This window comes from Protopterus annectens, chromosome 17.part0 (genome assembly GCF_019279795.1).
Source record: "Protopterus annectens isolate FY-2018-M chromosome 17.part0, PAN1.0, whole genome shotgun sequence".
NCBI lineage: Eukaryota > Metazoa > Chordata > Ceratodontiformes > Protopteridae > Protopterus > Protopterus annectens.
The window spans coordinates 490,532,825-490,552,416 of record NC_056751.1 but is presented as its reverse complement, the minus strand read 5'-3'; positions in this window follow the sequence as shown (position 1 = coordinate 490,552,416).

Here is a 19,592-nt window from a genome sequence, read left to right as displayed (position 1 = left end):
GATTTTCTCTTTGTGGGTGTTCTTTCTATGCCTTTAAAGTGAGGTTTCTGTGTTCTGATCAGGTGGCATAATCTTGATAGAGGCCTGTTGTGTAGGCTGGAAGTTTTGTTTTTGTTTCTGGCAGCCATTTCCTGTTGATTGTCTTCATTATTATTGAGACTAACAAGGCCTCCTGACCTTCTGTAGTACGAGTGATTGGGTAATAGCAGGGGCTGAGTAGTCATCTGATCTTCCAACTCTTCCATTCTTACTGCTATATAAACCATGTGTCTTATAAAGGTTCTGCTTGTATTGTCAGGCTCTGGATTGCATTGCATAAGTGGAAATTCCTTAAGATTCTAACAGCAGGCTAAGTTATTTCTTACACTTATTTCACTGAATTGCACTTCTGAAACGCTTATAATTGTGCTATACAGTTGATCTACTATATTTTTGCACTGTTATAAAGCTTTTTTTATTGTTTCACTGCATTTATGTACTGTTTTAACATTGCTTAACTGTAAACTACTTTTTCATACTGAGAGTTGTATTTTGTGTTTGTGAGTGCTCTAGCCGAACGTTTCTGTGCATTTTTGTCTGTTAAAAGCATTCTCGAGTCTGCTCCTTTATCTGTTTAAAACCTTCATTTAGTGACTACAGCTAGGAACTGTAAAATTGTGGATTACTATAATTGCTCTTTTTATTTAAATTACTAAACTGTAAACTGCTTTTTCATACTGAGACTTGGATTTTCTCTTTGTGGGTGTTCTTTCTATGCTTTTAAAGTGAGGTTTCTGTGTTCTGCTCAGGTGGCATGATTTTGATAGAGGCCTGTTGTGTAGGCTGAAAGTTTTGTTTGTGTTTCTGGCAGCCATTTTCTTTTGATTGTCTTCATTATTATTGAGACTAACAAGGCCTCCTGACCTTCTGTAGTACGAGTGATTGGGTAATAGCAGGGGCTGAGTAGTAATCTGATCTTCCAACTCTTCCATTCTTACTGTTATATAAACCCTGTGTCTTATAAAGGTTCTGCTTGTATTGTCAGGCTCTGGATTGCATTGCATAAGTGGAAATTCCTTAAAATTCCAAGAGCAGGCTAAGTTATTTCTTACACTTATTTGACTGAACTGCACTTCTGAAACGCTTATAATTGTGCTATACAGTTGATCTACTATATTGTTGCATTGTTATAACGCTTTTTTATTGTTTCACTGCATTTATGTACTGTTTTAACATTACTTAACTGTAAACTGCTTTTTTCATACTGAGAGTTGTATTTTGTGTTTGTGAGTGCTCTAGCCAAACTTTTCTGTGCATTTTTGTCTGTTAAAAGCATTCTCGAGTCTGCTCCTTGATCTGTTTAAAACTTTCATTTAGTGGCTACAGGTAGGAATTGTAATTTTTTTCACACCCACCAACCCTAGTGTTGTGTGTTCTTATACTTGGTGGCCTTGCAGTTGCCCACCCATACTATATATTTGATCTGTGACACTCCTCCCAGTCTAGTGTCATTAGTTGACTCAATCTAATAGAGAACATTTGTGAAGGCCAACCCACTCATATTCTTAATGGTGAATCAACTTCTGTTCCAGCTTTCTCCATTTCCACTTTACTGGAAAAAAAAATTCTAAGCTTGCTTCCCCCCTTTCCTGTGGTAGGTCAGATACGGATTTGCTGTGTCCAGGGCTGTTTGTGAGCTCCTAAGCTCCCCCCCACTTAACTGTGGTTAAACTATTCCTGGCCCCATAAAGTCTGTTTTTTCAAAATTTCCCTTGCAACTAGCCAGCTTTTTAGTTTTAGCACTCATTTGTTTCTTTGATCTCAGCACTTGTTCAGAACTCATTGTAAGCACTAAATAAGTTACAAATTACTACAGCACTCAACTTTCCTCACTTGTCTAAAGGAAAACAGTCTTTAGTACTTAATAAATAAGCACCTGTTCAGGCATGTCTAAAGGTCAGCTCCCGGTGTTTTCTCCTGTCTACCTGATGAATCTGGGCATCTTGGGACAATGCAGCAATTGCCTCATGTACACAGACAACCCTCTCCTCCTACCACCCAACACTACGACCTGTGAGACATGAACTTATATAGCCAAACTGGAAGCAAAGCTCTCTTTACCAAAGAATGGCCTAGACAGTCAAGAGGAGGAGGTGGACAGTTGCACCGCACCACACTCATCACATAGTCCCTCAAAACCTACACCACCAAAACACACACACAGAACCACAAAACACACACCTACATTCGCGGAGGCTCTCAGTACTAATCTTCCCAAACAACAGAGACCTCCAAAGCAGAAATGCAAGCAACCTCCATCCCCCAACACAACCCAATTGACACATAGCCCACATACTCAGCGTGCCACTCAACTACAGCCCATAAGGCATAATGTACCCAACACTCTAGTCATAGGTGACTCTTTAGTCAGGCACACTGATGCTCCACTCACCAGGCTAAACAAGGAAAAAGTTACTGTCAGCTGCCTATCAGGTGCCAGGATCCACCACATAACGCACGCACTCAGGTCACTCCACAACAAGTACAAATATTACTCTGTCATTGTCCATGTTGGTGTGAATGACCTGAGACGTACCTCCCTGGACTACATGAAAAGAGACATGGAGGAGCTCTCTAATCTTGTAGCCCAGGCTGGTATGACCCTAGCCCAGAGTAGCATCCTGCCATCACCCAGAATGACACCACAGTACAAGGACAAAATTATTGACTTTAACAATTGGCTAAGCTTCTGGTGTCATTCTAAGGGAATCCAGTATCTGTCTGCCTGGGGAGACATGATCGACAGACCACGCTGCTTTGCCAGAGATGGCCTGCACCTGTCGCCCTTGGGATTCCTGGTACTGGCAAAGGCTCTTGCCACCACTATAGTGCCTTTTTTAGGCAAGGTTCAAATGACAAATTCACCACTGTAACAGGTACAAGCAAGCAAAATCTGAGGGTAATGCTACTCAATGCTAGAAGTCTAAACCTCAAAATGCACTCACTTGAGGCACTTCTTAAAATGAAGGACATTGACATCTGTGCAGTGACAGAGACCTGGTTCACAGCTCCAGAGAGCACCCCTGCATTACCAGGCTATAATTCATACCACACCTTTCGGCCACCAAACCTGGACCGAAACACTAAAGGTGGAGGCGTGTCCATATTCATTAAGGATACCCGTACCTCCAAGCTAGTTGCTCAGCATAATGCATCCAAGATTATCCAAGTTCAACTAACTCTGGGCAAAACCGCAATCCAGATTGTAGCTTGGTACAGACCCCCCCACCATGCCCCAGGGTTCCCACTCCTCTTTTCTTGATACACTGGAAAATATTAAGGTACAACCCAACACTCTAATAATGGGTGATTTCAACTACCCTACCATTAACTGGGAAAACTACTCATGTACCAACTCTTTTGCTCAACATTTTCTGGAAATCATCAATTTCAACGCTTTGGATCAACTTATCCACACCCCCACCAGAGGCAGCAATATCCTAGACCTGGTCATCACCCACATGGGTGACCGGTGTTCCACACCAGAGGTCAGCTCCTCGTTGGTCAGATCCGACCACAAGCTAATCACCCTAGACATTGACATCCCGCTCCCATCCCCCATTAGGAAAACAACCGTAAAAACTTTCTCCAAAGCCAACTTCATGCTTCTTAAGACAGAAGTGGCAAACTTCATGACACCCATGCAGATGGGCAATAGAGATGTGACTGCTGTATCCTACACAAATGCACTTTATAAGCACTTACATGAGTGCATGGATCATGCTATCCCTAACAGAACCAAGATGCTATCCTCTAAAAAAAGGAAGCCAATCTGGTGGTCCCCTGCCATAAACAAACTCTACAAGAGAAGAAAGAAACTGTTGCAAAAAAGAGTAAAATCACATGATTGGAGGAACTCCCTGGTCAGCCTCAGTAGGAAACTGAGATCCCTCATAAAATCCTCCAAAGCTAGTTATGAAAACAAAATTGCCACTGATTCTAAAGACAACCACAAGGCATTCTATAGCTATGTCAAAAATCTCAATGGCAACACTCAGAGCAGATCTGAGTTACAGCACAATGACACTAAATATATAGAATCAACTGATATTGCCAACATCCTGGCAGATAGGTTCAGTGCTAACTTTACCCCCTCTCACCCCCTAAAGGGCCCATATTTATACCAGAAGAATGCAAAGTTCCTGTAATCACGGCTGCACAGGTAAAAACTTCACTCTCCAAAGCCAAGAACACAGCATCCATGGGACCTGACAACATCCCAGACTGCCTTCTACATGAACTACAGAATGAACTGGCACCCCACCTAAGTACCATATTCAATCATAGCCTCACCTCAGGCTTTGTGTCCATTGAATGGCACACCGCAACAGTTATCCCACTCCACAAAGGAGGGGGGGCACAACAGACCCCGGGAACTACCGCCCCATTAGCCTGACGAGCCTTGTCTGCAAGGCCATGGAATGTATCATCATGGAACTCATAAACAAAGACATTGGAGATCTCCAAACCCTGGACCCTGCACAGTTTGGGTTTGTAAAAGGCAGATCATGTCTCCTAAATCTGATAGACTTCTTTGAAGTAGTCACCAAAGCCATAGATGAGGGTAAGGTGGTTCACACAGCCTATCTAGATCTCGCCAAGGCGTTCAACACCATCCCCCACTCTGGAATTATAGATAAACTCACTAAACTAGGTATAAATCCCTATGTCACAAGATGGGTTGCCAACTGGCTTACTGAAAGAACCCACACTGTGAAAGTAGCAGACTCCAAATCAGACTTCAGATCAGTGACAAGTGGAGTACCACAGGGTTCAGTCCTGGGTCCTCTCCTGTTTGGTATCTACTTCTCTGAAGTACAGGCTAACACAAAAGGTCTTTGGCTAACTAAATTCACAGATGACTGCAAACTAGGAGCCATAATTGAAACTCCTAACGATGTGGACATCCTACAAAAGGGCCTCACTGAGACAGATGCCTGGTGTCAAAGACATGGTCTCAAGCTCAATGCCAAAAAGTGCATTGTCATCCCCTTTGGTAAAAATTCTGTACCCATGAACTACCACATAGGCAATACCAAAAGTGTGATAAGAGACCTTGGGACACAGGTGGACAGTAGTCTCTCCTTTGATAATCACATCGCCAAAGTGGTTAGGAAATCCTTCTATGTGGCACAACTCATCACAAAAGGTTTCTCATCCAGAAAAAAAGAGGGCATTGTTCCCCTCTACTCATCACTCATTAGACCCATTATAGAGTACAACGCCCCTTTTGGTATGTACCTCACAAGACATCTACAACTGGAAAGGCTGCAAAAATACCTCACAAAGAGGATTACTGGACTCAAACAGATGCCTTACGCAGACCATCTAAAAAAACTCCAGCTTTACTCCGTCGCATATCGCCCACTCAGAGGCAATCTCTGCCTAACATACAAAGCTATGTCAAACCCAGAGCTGTTGGACATGCTCCACTTAAAGAAATCCCAATCTCGCCAAGCTACACGCTCTAGGGACCTAAACCTTGTCACCACAATAAACAGAACATGCTGGAGGGATAGATTCCTGTCCCAAACACTTCCCATACTCTGGAACAGACTACCTATCTATGTCAAACAGAGCTCCTCATTAGCACTCTTCAAGAAAAATCTTGATGATTGGATGGGTAATAGGAAATTCACCCCAGGGATCACTTCTGTGGTTCTGCTTGACAGGGGCACAGGAAAATAATTTTCTTGGGTGGCGAAAGCCATGGTACATTTTTGGCTAGGTTTGTATAGGCCCTAGGGCCAATAGCCTAGTACCTACATATGAACCTATTAGTGAATAAAATTAGCTAACACATATCCCCAAATTTTAATTTTTTGATTATATTTTCTGCCAGAGAAAAGTTTTCAGTCAGAGACTTCATCAGTTCTTGCTTTCAGTCAGCCATATTGGCCATGCCCCACATATGCTATTAGTGTGAAGAGGTCACCGACTGCACTTGTTAGCAGCATTGCAAAAACAAATCCATTACCTGCGGTATGTATGGCATTCACTAAGGACAATATTATTGATTGTTATGCTGTCAGGGACTTTAACTGTAAATTACAAAGAAGCAGCAATAAAGGCATTTGAGCATTTGCACATGTGGGGAAGTGCACCTTTTGCGATATGACCTTTGAGACTTTTGAAACTGCAGAAAAAATATTTACAGTAAGTTGGTCTGAAAAGTTTGTGTCAGGCATGGGAACAGTATATTTTTTCAGCATTGAATATGAATTGAAAAAGAAAATTGATTCTATATTCCATAATTTAGAATTCCTAACATTAATGATACTTATAATAGGTAACATTTTTCACTTCACTGTCAATGTGTTTTCTATATTAAGAAAGTGACAGATAATAGGGAATTGTGGAATGTGTTATGGGGAATGTGGGTTTTGCTATCTAATTAGCATGGTAAAGTGAAGCATAATGATTGTAGAGTATAAGTACACTATAAAAGGCAACCCTGTTGTCAGTGTGATGCTCTTGACTGTTTTGCTTCTATTTGTACTCCTTCTTGTAGGAGATATAAACCTATTGCACATTTTTGGTGTCTCAAGTTACTAACAAAAAATGTGGAGGATACTAAACATGTTCTGCAAGATGTTAAACATAAAAACAATATACCAGGATTTGAAAAGTCTCCTGGGGAAAAAAAAATATAGCACAAAATATCAAGGCTGAGCAAGAAAATGTTCCTTTCACTACTTCTACTAAGTTTCAAGTATTAGATATAGAATAGGTGCTTGGTATTGATTTTTGGCACAAAAACATATAGTACATAGATGAAGGGGTCATTTGAATGATGGCAGTGATGATATACAAAGTTCTGGATAAAACTGGTATTGCTGCAAATAATAGTTTTGTTATTAGCAGTTTAAATCTGAATAGTTTATTAATGAATGTGAAAGATTACATACTTTACATTTTGTGCATGGTTAGGGGTTGAAGCAATCTGTTTTCTTGATATAAGATTACTTACTGATTTACAAAATAAGCTGACTGAGGTTGTTTGGGTCATAAACTTGTATGGAGCTTTACAAGAGAGTTATGCTCTGGTATAGTTACTTTGTTTAAATCTGGTATATTGGTGTTGCATGTATTAATTGATATTCCTGAGCAAATTCTTATTTGTGATATGTAATCCTGGACTGGTATGGAGATTTTTAGACTACTTGCTGTTTTTGATACTACTGTTACAAAAGTAGAGATGTGTTTTATTCATTACAACATTTTTTAAGCATTATTGTCAGATTATTGTCGTAAGAGATTGGAACTGCCATGTGAGAACTTCCAAATAAAGTTCAAATGGAAAGTTAATGTACGAGATGTTGAACTCCAACAATCTTATTTTATGACCTTACATAGGGTCATCTTATCAGAGAGAAATGATGATGCCCATTCAGGGGCTAATAATTTGGATTCTTACAGCAAAAAGTTGGACAATATTTCTAAACTTATGTATAAATATAAAACCATTGTTATAGAGAACGCTTATTTAAAAGAATATATAAATCGAAGCATTGTTCCAAAAGGTTTGAGAACATGGAAGTATCCAAATAATGTGCAAATTGGTTCCACTTTTCACAATGAATTGATTGATGTATTTAATAAATGTGGTTTAGATATTATTAGATTAATTATTAAAGAAAATAATAGAAATTTAGATAACATACAGATACAGATTGATGAACTTGATGCATGTATTAAAGAAGATTTAATTTTTGAAATAGGGGAAGAGAGAGATAAATATTTTAAATTAAAAGATGGCATTGATGTAAAATGCAAGTGTTTGGTGGATAGGAAGATGGAGAAATTAAGAAGAGACATACAAGATTATGAAAATCACGTTAGTTATCCGAAACCTACATTCAATAGTAATAACAGTTATAATAATTATAAGAAAATGGACAGACAAGACAATAAACCTGGACAGAAACAGGTTTTTGAAGGTTGGACTGAAGATGAATACGAAATGGAATTTCCCCCTTTAGTAAGGGAAGAAAGGGATTTGGGCCTACAAAGGAGACATAATAGAAATTTTTATATGAGAGGGGGGAGAAGGGGAAGGGGGAGGTATTGAGACAATATACCCCCGCCCAACAAACTACATTATCTTGTCCCCCTATAGAAATAATAGGTAGTAGAAATGTATTGAATGGATTCACCATTTACAATTTTAGTAACATTAAATTAGAAAAGGAACATTTTAGTTTATTAGAGAAGGGGTTTAAATTTATCCCATATGTCAAGGGTAATGTAGTGAAAACACTTTTAGATATAAAACTTTTTCTAAGGAAAATGAATATGGAACTTCTATATCATAAGGAAGACAAAGAGAAAAATAAGAATATTATAAAAGGTGAACAAACTATATTGGTAAAAAAATCCACCTTTAACCCCCCCCCATTCACACACAATTAAGGAATTTTGTGTGTGTTATGGAAAAAGAAGTTAGAAAGGCTGAGAAGAGAATTGGATATAAAAAGAACTTAGATATAGATGAAAATAATAAGTTAGAGGAATTGAAATATAACCAAGATATTAGAGTTATGAAGCCGGACAAGGGAGGGGGTGTGGTATTAATGGATGTTATTCTATATGAAGGAAAAATGAATGAAATTCTGAGGGATGAAATAAACTATACAGTTGTTTCCAGAAATGAAATTAATTTAGCCTATAGGAAAATAGATATGATCTTGGAAGACATGATGAATGAGAATGTTATAGAGATGAAGACTCTTTCATATTTAAAAGTTCAAAAACCTAAAATACCTGTCATATTCGGAATACCGAAAATTCACAAAGATAGTATGGACCCCCCACTAAGACCAATTGTCTCAGCTGAAGGGTCAAAAACTACCCCCTTAGCCAAGTATGTGGATGTCAAAACAAAACACATATGGGTTAACAAACAAGCAATTTTGATAGATTCCTGGGACTTGCTTAGGCAATTGGGGCCAGAATTGTATTCAGAAGACCTACTATTTGTAACGATAGACATAGTAGATTTATTTGGGTCTATTCCTTATATGGCAGGTATACAAATGTTTGAAGAAGAAATTTTTATGGATCAGATTTTGACAATAGAAGAAAATGTAGTGTGCACAGGCTTGATGGATTTAGTGTTAAAGAACAATTTTTTGGCATATAATGGTGAATTTTTTCAACAAATACAAGGAGTTGCCATGGGTGCGGCCTGTGCACCTACTTTTGCAAACCTGGTTTTAGCAAATTGGGAAGAAAAGTATATTTTCAATTCCAATTTTGTGAGGTATTGGAAGTTATACAAAAGGTTCTTAGATGACATAATAATTTTTTGGACTGGGGGTCAAGATAAATTGAAGGAATTTATAGAATATATAGGGGGAACAACTGATTTCCTTAGATTTACATCTACAAATTCAGGAAAAAACATCCAATATTTGGATATAGAGATTCTTAAAATAAACAGTACCCTGGAAACTAGAGTTTATAGGAAACCTACCTATGTAAACTCTTTTTTACACTTCAATAGTGCACATCCAATTTATTGTAAGAAAAATCTAGTGAACGGACAGTTTGTCAGAGGGTCAAGAATGACCAGTAACAATGAAGATTTTATAAAAGAATGTGACCTATTAGAAGGAATGTTTTTAGCAAGAGAGTACCCTAGGAAGTTCATTAGGAATTTAAGAATGGAAGTGGAAAGAGGGAGAATAGGCAAATTCAGGCCCATCCTAGGAGAAAGAGAAGGAGCAAATATTAATAATGAGAAGAGTGTAAATTCAGTGGAGGACTTTCAGCAAACCCTTATACTAGAATATAATGCATTGAATAGAAATATTAAAACAATATTTCAAAAGGAATGGGAGAAATTTGGCTCCCTCACGGACTTGGATGGACTCCCTCAAAGGATACCTAAGGTTGTTTTTAAGAATTCCATTAGTGTTAAAGGTATACTAGAGACAAAAAATGATTTGTATAGAAAAGGAGAAAGGGATAGTAAGGAAAAAATAGGGACTTTTAGGTGTGGGAAATGTAGACAATGTGAATTCATAATGAATACGGAAAAAATTTACTTGGAGAGTAGGGGACGTTGGTTAATTAGTAAGGGATATTTTAACTGTGACTCCAGAGGTTTGGTATATTTTGCCATTTGTGTACAATGTTTTTCCTTTCATGTGGGCAAGACTGAGAGAACTCTAAAGAAAAGAATATATGAACACATTTACGACATAAAAAAGGGGAAAGAGACAAATGCACTGTTTAGACATTCCAAGGTATGTGAGGGATATACATTTTGTTTCTTTGTCCTGGATCAGGTTAAATGTGACATTAGATGAGGCCCCTGGGAGGAAATAGTAGGTTATAGGGAATTATGGTGGCAGTTAACCCTGGAAGCGAACAAAGCCCCTGGATTAAATGAATATATATCCATTTTACCCCTATTAAAATTAAGAGCAACTAGAATGTGAAAATAAAAAATAAAAAATAAAATAAGTGCAATATAAAATAAAAACAGAAGATGGCACTGTTGCTATGAAATGTTGGGACATTTTTATTTTATTTTATTTTATTGTTTAGAATGCATCATTGAAATGAAATAATAACAAAAAATTTTTAAAGTATATACATAACATATCATATCACATATTGTTTTTTAAAGAAATGTTTTAAATGAAAGGTATTAAAATGTATGAAAGATTTAATGAACTAGTGATTTTAAATGAAAAATGAATTGTTTTATCATTAATTAATAATGAATTAGGTGGAACTTGATTTGCTTAATGAATTTGAAATGAAAGGTTTTCATTGGGTTTCATTTAGTGAAGTTGTATAAAAGACAAATGAAATGAAATGTCATTTATCTGATGAAGTCCATGCTTATTGGGACAAAAACGCAAGTGTAATTGAAGGCGTTCATAACGTTTTTGCTACAACGTGTTTGGTGTGTGGAAATAAAATAAAAAGTAGTGGCAGCACTTTTTCTCCTTGGTTCTCTTTTTGGTTGTTTATCAGAAAGAAAGATTATCCACTCAGATTGATAATTTCTCCTTATAAAGATTCTTTATCTTTAATTTCTTCTGTTCTTATCCATGTGAATGTATCTGATAATATGACATTAGCTTTTAAGCTTGCTAGCAATGTATCTAATTTAACAGTTTGAACATGTCTTAAAAATTAAACGAGTGTGTAGAAAAAAACAATAGAATGAAAACTATGTTGCATATGTTATGGGCACAAGTAGTCACTTTGACTTTAGGGAAAACTGGTCATAGTGGTGGAAAAGTTATAAAGCAAAAGATAAAACTGCATTTTGTTCTGTACAGAAAAAAAATCTCAGAAAAAAATAATGTTTTTCTCTGATTGCAAGAATCATAAGGCTTCCTTACAGTTTGCAGAATCTGATGCTTGCCTGCAAAGACTAGAGAGACTTTCAGAAATACGGTTGTTACTACAGATACTCTTTTAACTAAGCAATGCTATGTTATTAAAGGCTCTAAAGAAGTATCTCCCTTTCTAATAAGAAGTTATAAAAAAAGATTCCAAATGAATGCTAGAGTTAGTTAATACTGATGGTGTTATGGACACCACCTGATGTGAAATAACGCAGATAGTGAAGACTTATGTTCAAACTTTAATTTTCCCCATGACACTGTTATAACACTATAGATTGTCCTTCAAATTTCTGCAGATGATGTTCAGATATTAAATGGTCTGATACCTTTATCACATTCCACTTTAATAAAGAGACAAACTCCAAAAAGACCTTTGACAACCGTTATTAATTCAATGAGATCAAATGCTTCATGAGTTTATTAATCATAACTTCATTACTTTGCACATCAAACATTACATGACCACCCATAAGTGCAGCATAATCCGCTCACCCTTGCGAAATAATCAGCGTCCTCCAGATGCTCACTTATTCTAACACTTCAGGCAGCATTCATCCGCTCACCTTCATCCCAAAACCTCATTTCCACCTAAACACCCAGGTGCGAGCAGCATCCAACCATGTACTTCCACCACTCCAGGCCTCCTTCCTCCAAAAGTGTACACCAGAGGGGGCAGAAGAGGGTCATGCCTGTCCCTCTTCTCCACTCCTACACCTCTTCCCAACTAAAACCACCATAACCACTCAAAAACCATGGGAGGGCCGGGTGGGCAAGAAAATTACACCAAAATGTGCTCTCTGAGGCAGTTCCCAATACTCAAAAACCCCTAAGACCCACAACCATCCCCACCTCACTTCCCCCTTTATTCTTCCAGTATTAACCCTTTCTTGTCCTAAATGCATTTACAGAGCTTACCTTTCTCCCTTCATCTGCAACCCCACTTACCCCTTAAGTATTCATCAACCACCCACTAAAGATGTCCCATGACAAATTTATATGTTCCAAACATCATTTATCATGTTTAACTTTAATAATGAGACAAATTCCAAAAAGAGCTTTGATGACCTTTATTAATTCAAACATCAGAGCAAATGCTTCATAAGTTTATTAATCATAACTTCATTACTTTGCACATCAAATATCGCATGACCATCCATAGGGGCAGCGTAAACCGCTCACCCTTGCAAAATAAGCAGTGTTCGCCTCATGCTCCCTTATTCTAACACTTCAGGCATCTCTCATCCACTCACCTTCATCCCAAAACCTCATTTCCATCCAAACCACCAGGTGCAAGCAGCAGCCAACCACTCACTTCCACCACTCCAGGCCTCTTTCCTCCAAAAGTACACACCAGAAGGGGAACAGAAGAGGGACAAGCCTGTCCCTCTTCTCCACCCACCAGCCTAATTAGACTGTTGCCCCTCACTAACTCCAATCTTTAACCAACTCCTCCAAAAACAATCCCAGGTTCTGGTTAAACAAGTCTAGCCCAAAGTCACTGAGATGCACTCCATCTTCCCTAAACCACATAGGATCCCTGTCAGCAAACTCATTATGCTGAATGGTTAGTACCCTCATTCCCTCAACTGCTTCACCAACCTAAAATTTACAAATTTCCACGCCCTTTCAACTGCTGAAAACCTTTTATCATTCCTCCATGTCAAACGTGGGATAATCTGTGACGACACCAAGCACAGAACTGGGTATAACTTCTTTAAAGCCAGAAAATCCTCCCATATCTGATAGAACAACTGACACTTTGGCATCAAACTGAAATCATTACCTGCCAGGTGCACCAACAAAACTTGAGGAAGACCCACCTGAGATTGTATCACTGCAAATAACTGCAACAGTTGGTTCCACTTGAGCCCTCTAATGCCATGCAATATTCCAACCACACCAGTATAACCCCAACTGAAAACTGTTACTTCTAACAACAGCCCTCCTTTCTGCCCAAAAAAAATGTACGAATGCCCTATGATGAGAATCCTTTTGCCTAAAGGAAAAAAAAAAATTATGAACATTACATGAAAAAACACCATCCCCTATCTATTATAATTCAAAAAGGCATTGGAAGACCATCTCCCTGCCCTATTAATGACTTCAATCAAACTAACCACTCTTGCCAAATCTGACACCCTACTTATCCTACAGGTATGAGTAGAAAATCTCTCTCCATCAAAACCTATGCTACGGAAGGCCCTTCTCATGACTAAACTCAATTTTCCCCCTGTTAACACTCTACCCCCTTTTGACCGAAAAATCAAATCCTGTGAGCTTCCTTTATCTGATGCTAACAATCTCCTATCCCATACCACTGGACACATTTGCTCCAACCTTTCCCTTGCTGAAACTATGAGCTCACCTCTGGCCACCTGATCATTCTTATATATCCTTAACCTAATGTGAACTGCACCAGTCAGTAGCATGACATCATTCCACACCAACGATCCCAACAATTCTGACACCCTAAATGCACCAAAGTACATCCACACACACAACGTCACCTACACAACATAATCCACTGATTACCTGATTACCCTAGTCAAACTCTGCAGCAAAACCTTAAAAACATACTGTGTCACCAGCCAATGCTCATCCCTATTTAAACCTTTTTCTCTACTCCATCCCTTCAACACTTGCCTCACCATCCATGATTTAGTAAAATCCTGCATTCCTGCCAGTTGAGCAAACACACTAATTGCTGCCAGGTTCACGTTAACAGTTTTTACTGCCTTACCCTGCACCCTAGCCCCAGTTAAATATCTCAACAATAACTCTTCCGAACACACACCTACATCCTTCATAACTGCATAACAAACCTGTCAAAATCATGAAATGCCCTACCATAAGACTTCCTAGTGGAGCATGCCCTGGACTGTTGTACCAGCTTCCCGATTACTATAGCCCAATCTGCACAACTCACTTGGCACCATCACAGGGTCCACTGCTGCCAACAGGGCCAACTGCCAGAATCTGGAAAACTGAAAGCGAGGCAAACTATCAGAATCCCATTTTTCTCCTCCGGTACATGCACAGCTGTGAAGGAAAAATTAATCAACAAACTCTGCAGCACTAACTTATGCAATACCAACAATAAACAATCAGACTTAGCAGTCTTAACTTGTAAAGCTCTAACACCTGCAACACTGTCTGAATTAAAAACTACCCACCTGCCCCTCAACTGTTCCTGCCACACCACTGATGCTGCCCAAATCATCATCAATTCCAAAAGAGCAAAATCCTGTCTCCATTCCTCACCCAAAGAAATACCCCCATAGCAGTGCAACCTGCCACATCCATGAAAAGCTGTAGCTCCCATTGGCCTACCCAATCTGACTGTCAAAAAGTGACTCTGTTAAATTGCTCTACAAACAACTGCAAACACAAAGTTAAGTACTCACGAGTCATTTTAGCAATTCTAACCCAATGGTGCTTAATTTTACCCCCTTTCAATAGAAGGGCTACAGACCTACAAAAGGTCCACCCAGGATGAACAGCCTGACAGGCAAAATTCAAGAGTTCTAAGAGTTCCATAGCATCCCTCGCCCACACCTTGTTCTTAGCCTTCATCCAAACTATCTTCTCCTTTACCCTTGCTACCTTTTCCCTCAGCAAATGAAACAAACCCTGTTCCACATCCACACTCAACCCCAGAAAATCTAATACCTTTGTTGGACCCTCTAACTTGTGGGAGGCAAATGGCACCACCAGTTCCCTGCACATTCTCACAAATTCATGCTTAGACAATGCTGCTCCCTTGTTCCCATCACCTACTTATAAAAAATCATCCAAATAATGCACCACCCTCTGTGTAACTACCCGCTGCTGCTAAATCCAATGTAAAGCTGTGCTAAACTTCTTGAAAGTGGAGCAGGCTACTGAGCTTACAATTAGCATGGTCTTGTCAAAATAAAACTTGCCTCTTACCACCATACCCAACAACAGCCAATCCTCCTCTCGAACTGGCAAATGGTGAAATGCAGACTCAATTTCCACCTTAACCAACCATGGATCCTCAAATCCTCTAATGGCTCAGACTGCATCATTCAATGACGCATAAGTCACCTTAGCCTCTTCTGCCAAAATAAAGTCATTGACAGACTTTCCCTTGGGGTAAGACACATGGTGACTCAAGTGAAATTCCCCTGGCTGCTTTTTAGGTACCAATCCCAATGGTGAAACTTTAAAGCTGGCAAATGAAGGGGTATCAAATGGGCGCAATAACCATCCCACTCACCTCTCCTTCTCCACCAATGCCTCAGGAATATCCTCCCTCCCCCTGCACTGATCTCAAATTCTTTCCAACCACCCCATTCCCAACCAATGAAGACTTAAAAGAAAATCCCCCAAAAGAACCCTCAATCAGCTCCCCCACCACTGCTGGCTGCAGGTACAGTTGCAGCATGTCCCAGAAGACAAGCAACTTAATAGGAGAATGTGTCCCCAAGCTGCCCTCTCGCTCCTCGAAAAGCCCCCCCCAACCATGAAAATTACCCTACCACGTGCCCCTTGCAACCCTGGAGATGGCCCCCCTAATCCAATCTGTCAAGCAAAGGATGAAATTTGCCCCACCAATTGACCCTCTCACCAGACACACTGCACCGCTGGGTGAACACCTGCACACTCCGAGCACATGTGCAAAAATCTGCATGCTGCCCAAGCACATCATCTAGCCCTGAATGCCCAACCTACTCCCACCTCACTGTCCCCTATCGTACTTCCTCTGCTGCCACCACTGACACGGTCCATCATAGTGCACAACCATATATCAGGGTGTCTCACATCCAAATGCATGGACATATCAACCTCCTTCCTTTTGTTAAATTTCTGATCATAGCACAAGCAACCATAACCAGCCCATATCATTTTGCCTCCCGTATAGTCAAAAAGTAAGCCAAGAGCAGAAGGGCCAAAGCACTATCCTTTTCCAACCATACCACCATGTAGTAAAAAAATCCCAAAACCCAATTCCCCACATTCTCCACCACATTTTCCTGACTCACCATCGACCATGGGCTGCTGAGGCTGCTAACAGGTCTTTCCCATTTGCTGACTCGGCTTCCAACAGCCATTGGACCCCATCTGCATCAGTTAGCTCAAAACTGTCTACATACTCTCCTTTCCAGATCTTTTCCTTTACAGAAGAAGGTATGTGAGGAGTTAAGAAAATCAATCCCACCTCCTCTAAACCATGGTCAGCATCTTCTTCCAGTGAAGACAAACAACCAGGTATGGCTGGACCATGCATACCATAAATATACTCCTCAAAGCTGTATCTGCCTCCCACTAAGTCCTGCAACCCCCAAAGGCACCCATCAGGCCCTCCAAAGATGAATGTGAGCTGCTAACTCCACTACTTGCTCTATGGGTCCCTTGCTCCCTGCCCCCTGCAATGATTGTTGCATCCACTTTCCACTGCAAACTGTAGAATCATTACCTGCAGGAGCAGCCAGTGCTGAATGCAAGGTCAAGACCCCCCACTGTCATCTCCTTTTTGGACTGTGAATGATGTGTCCTTTTACTTCTGGTTGGCTGCTTCCCCTTTGACGTTTGCTGCCTATTGCGATTGGCTTGACCCTGCGTCAGTGTCATCATAACATCATTGCTTGGCATGTCTCAAAAAAGGTCTTTCACCTGGGCCACAATGTCTGCCCATCACTGCCGCAAAGCCTGGACATCCACCATATCGACCATGACACCTGAAATGATAGAGGAACACTGTAAGTAGGTGAGCCACACACATAAAAAAAAAATATTTATATATATATATATATATATATATATATATATATTATATATATATATATATATATATATATATATATATATATATATATATATATATTCATGTAAGATCTGGCCTTCATAACCATCAAGAACTCCCCTAAACCCTGTTCATCCCCCCATTGCCAGCTATTCCAGCTGCTTTTTTCTATTTATATATATATATATATATATATATATATATATATATATATATATGAAGGAAAGTAACTTCTGGGAATTAAACATCTCTGCCAAGTGTCAAAACCGGGCCCATGTTGACTACATCACATTCCCTGAAACCCACCACGCAACACAGGCTTGCCCACAATACTCGCTTCCCTGCTAGTAGCAACAGACTGCTTAGTGCTAATTGCAAATTCCGGCATGCGTAAAACATCTAATGTGTCCAGCAAACTCTCTGTGTCAAACTCGGGCCCCCACATCCCACTGCTTGCCCTCCCAGCACTTATATGTATGGCCATAGTGCTCACCTTCCACTCCTTGGCTCATCACAAATCCTACCAACAGTAATCAGGGAATGAATAAAGTGCTTGTTTTTATTTTATTTTATTTTTTTAATAAATCCTTTATAATTCAAGGTGTACAAAGGCAGTGCATATAAAATAAAGACTTTAAAATAGCTTGTGCTAGTGATCAAACTGCCTTACTCTTTGATCCCCTGTAAAACCTCTACCACGAATGCGTGGAAGCAGCCATTACACACGGGACCTTATTGCCTGCAAAACACCACCACTAAACTGTTCTCCGGGACCAAGCCACCATACCACCACTGCCAGCAAAGCAATCACCCCCTTAACACCAGAAATGAAACAAGCTGCTCCAAAATACGGAAATCCCTTGGGACCAGTGGTTTTAAGGTTGGGTAGCAAATAATAGACATGATTGCTGACCGAATAAGAAGCTACCTGGCACTTGCTTCACCATACCATGGCCTACACAGGAAATCTGACCAACTGTAAAGGTATGTTTGATTGTGATTCACTTCTTCTTCTATTGCAACTCAAGTAATATTAACAGAACAGTGAGTACACTTAATTTGCTGTGCTTAGCAGCAAATCATTAGAGCACATGTAGAAAAAGTTCCTTTCCCTCTGCCATCTAACTGTACAGGCAGCTCAAGAATGACCAGAAACCTACCCTCAGGCCTGCTGAAAAAGTCCGACAGTAATGCCGTACCAGGGTTGCTATACAAACCCGTTTCAGGTCCAAGAGCCCTAATCCTCCCCTCTGGTAACCCTCGCACACACTCACCACCAGGAATGATAAGGAGAAGTGAAGAAAAACATTTTACTGCAGGAAACCTCTACCTATATCTACTTTCCTGACAATCCCCAAGGCCTACCTTACCACCAGCCACCTAGGGTCATCTCGGATGTGATCCTGCCTCAAAAAATAATGCCAAAATGTGCTCTCTGAAGCAGTTCCCAACACTCAAAAACCCCTAAGAGCCACCCCCATCCCTACCTCACTTCTCCTTCTATCCTTCCAATAATAACCCTTTCTTATCCTAAATGCATTTACAGAGCTTACCTTTCTGCCTTCATCTCCATCCCCACTTACCCAAACTACTCATCTACCCCCCACTAAAGATGTCCCGTGACAAATTTGTCTGTTCCAGACATCATTTGTTAGAGTTAGAGTCTGTTTTGTGTGAACTTTCTGCTGCTTCATCCCCAGTTATAGATGGCTTTACATATGAGTTCTATAAAAATATGTCTGAGAGACTGAAATATACTTTGTTGAATACATTAAATAAATGGTCAGATACTGGTATAACTAGAGAGTTGGTCTGATTATGTTATACAATTTATATTTAAAAAGAAAGAGCACAAAGAAGATATTCAATTTGGAGGGCTATTATGTTAGTAAACACAGACCACAAAATTTACTGTAAAATACTACAAGTTAGATTACATCATGTTTTCTTAAATACATTTCATACAGGTCATTTTGGAGTGAAGGGAAGAGTAAGTAGGGAAATTTTATTAGCGGTATATGAAATTATTGATATAATTACTCACAGTATGGAAGACACACATTTCATATGATACCAGAACATGTTTGATATGATTTCCCATAAACATTTGTAGTGCATACTAAAATCTTATTGCAGTAGCACTAAATGTTTGCATGTTATATACAGTATTTATAAAAATTCCTGGGTTAGGCCTTTAATAAATGGTTACCTTGGTAATAAAATCAACATTTTTTTCAGGTGTCAAACAAGGCTACCCATTGATTGTAATGTTCGTTAACTTGGTAATGAATGTGATTTCAAAGGTATGTTTTACATCTTGTAAGGATGGTACCTGATAAATGGGACAACATCTTACTATAACACTATTTTTTCTTATGCTGGTAATTTCAGTCATATTTAACTTAGAATATTATACC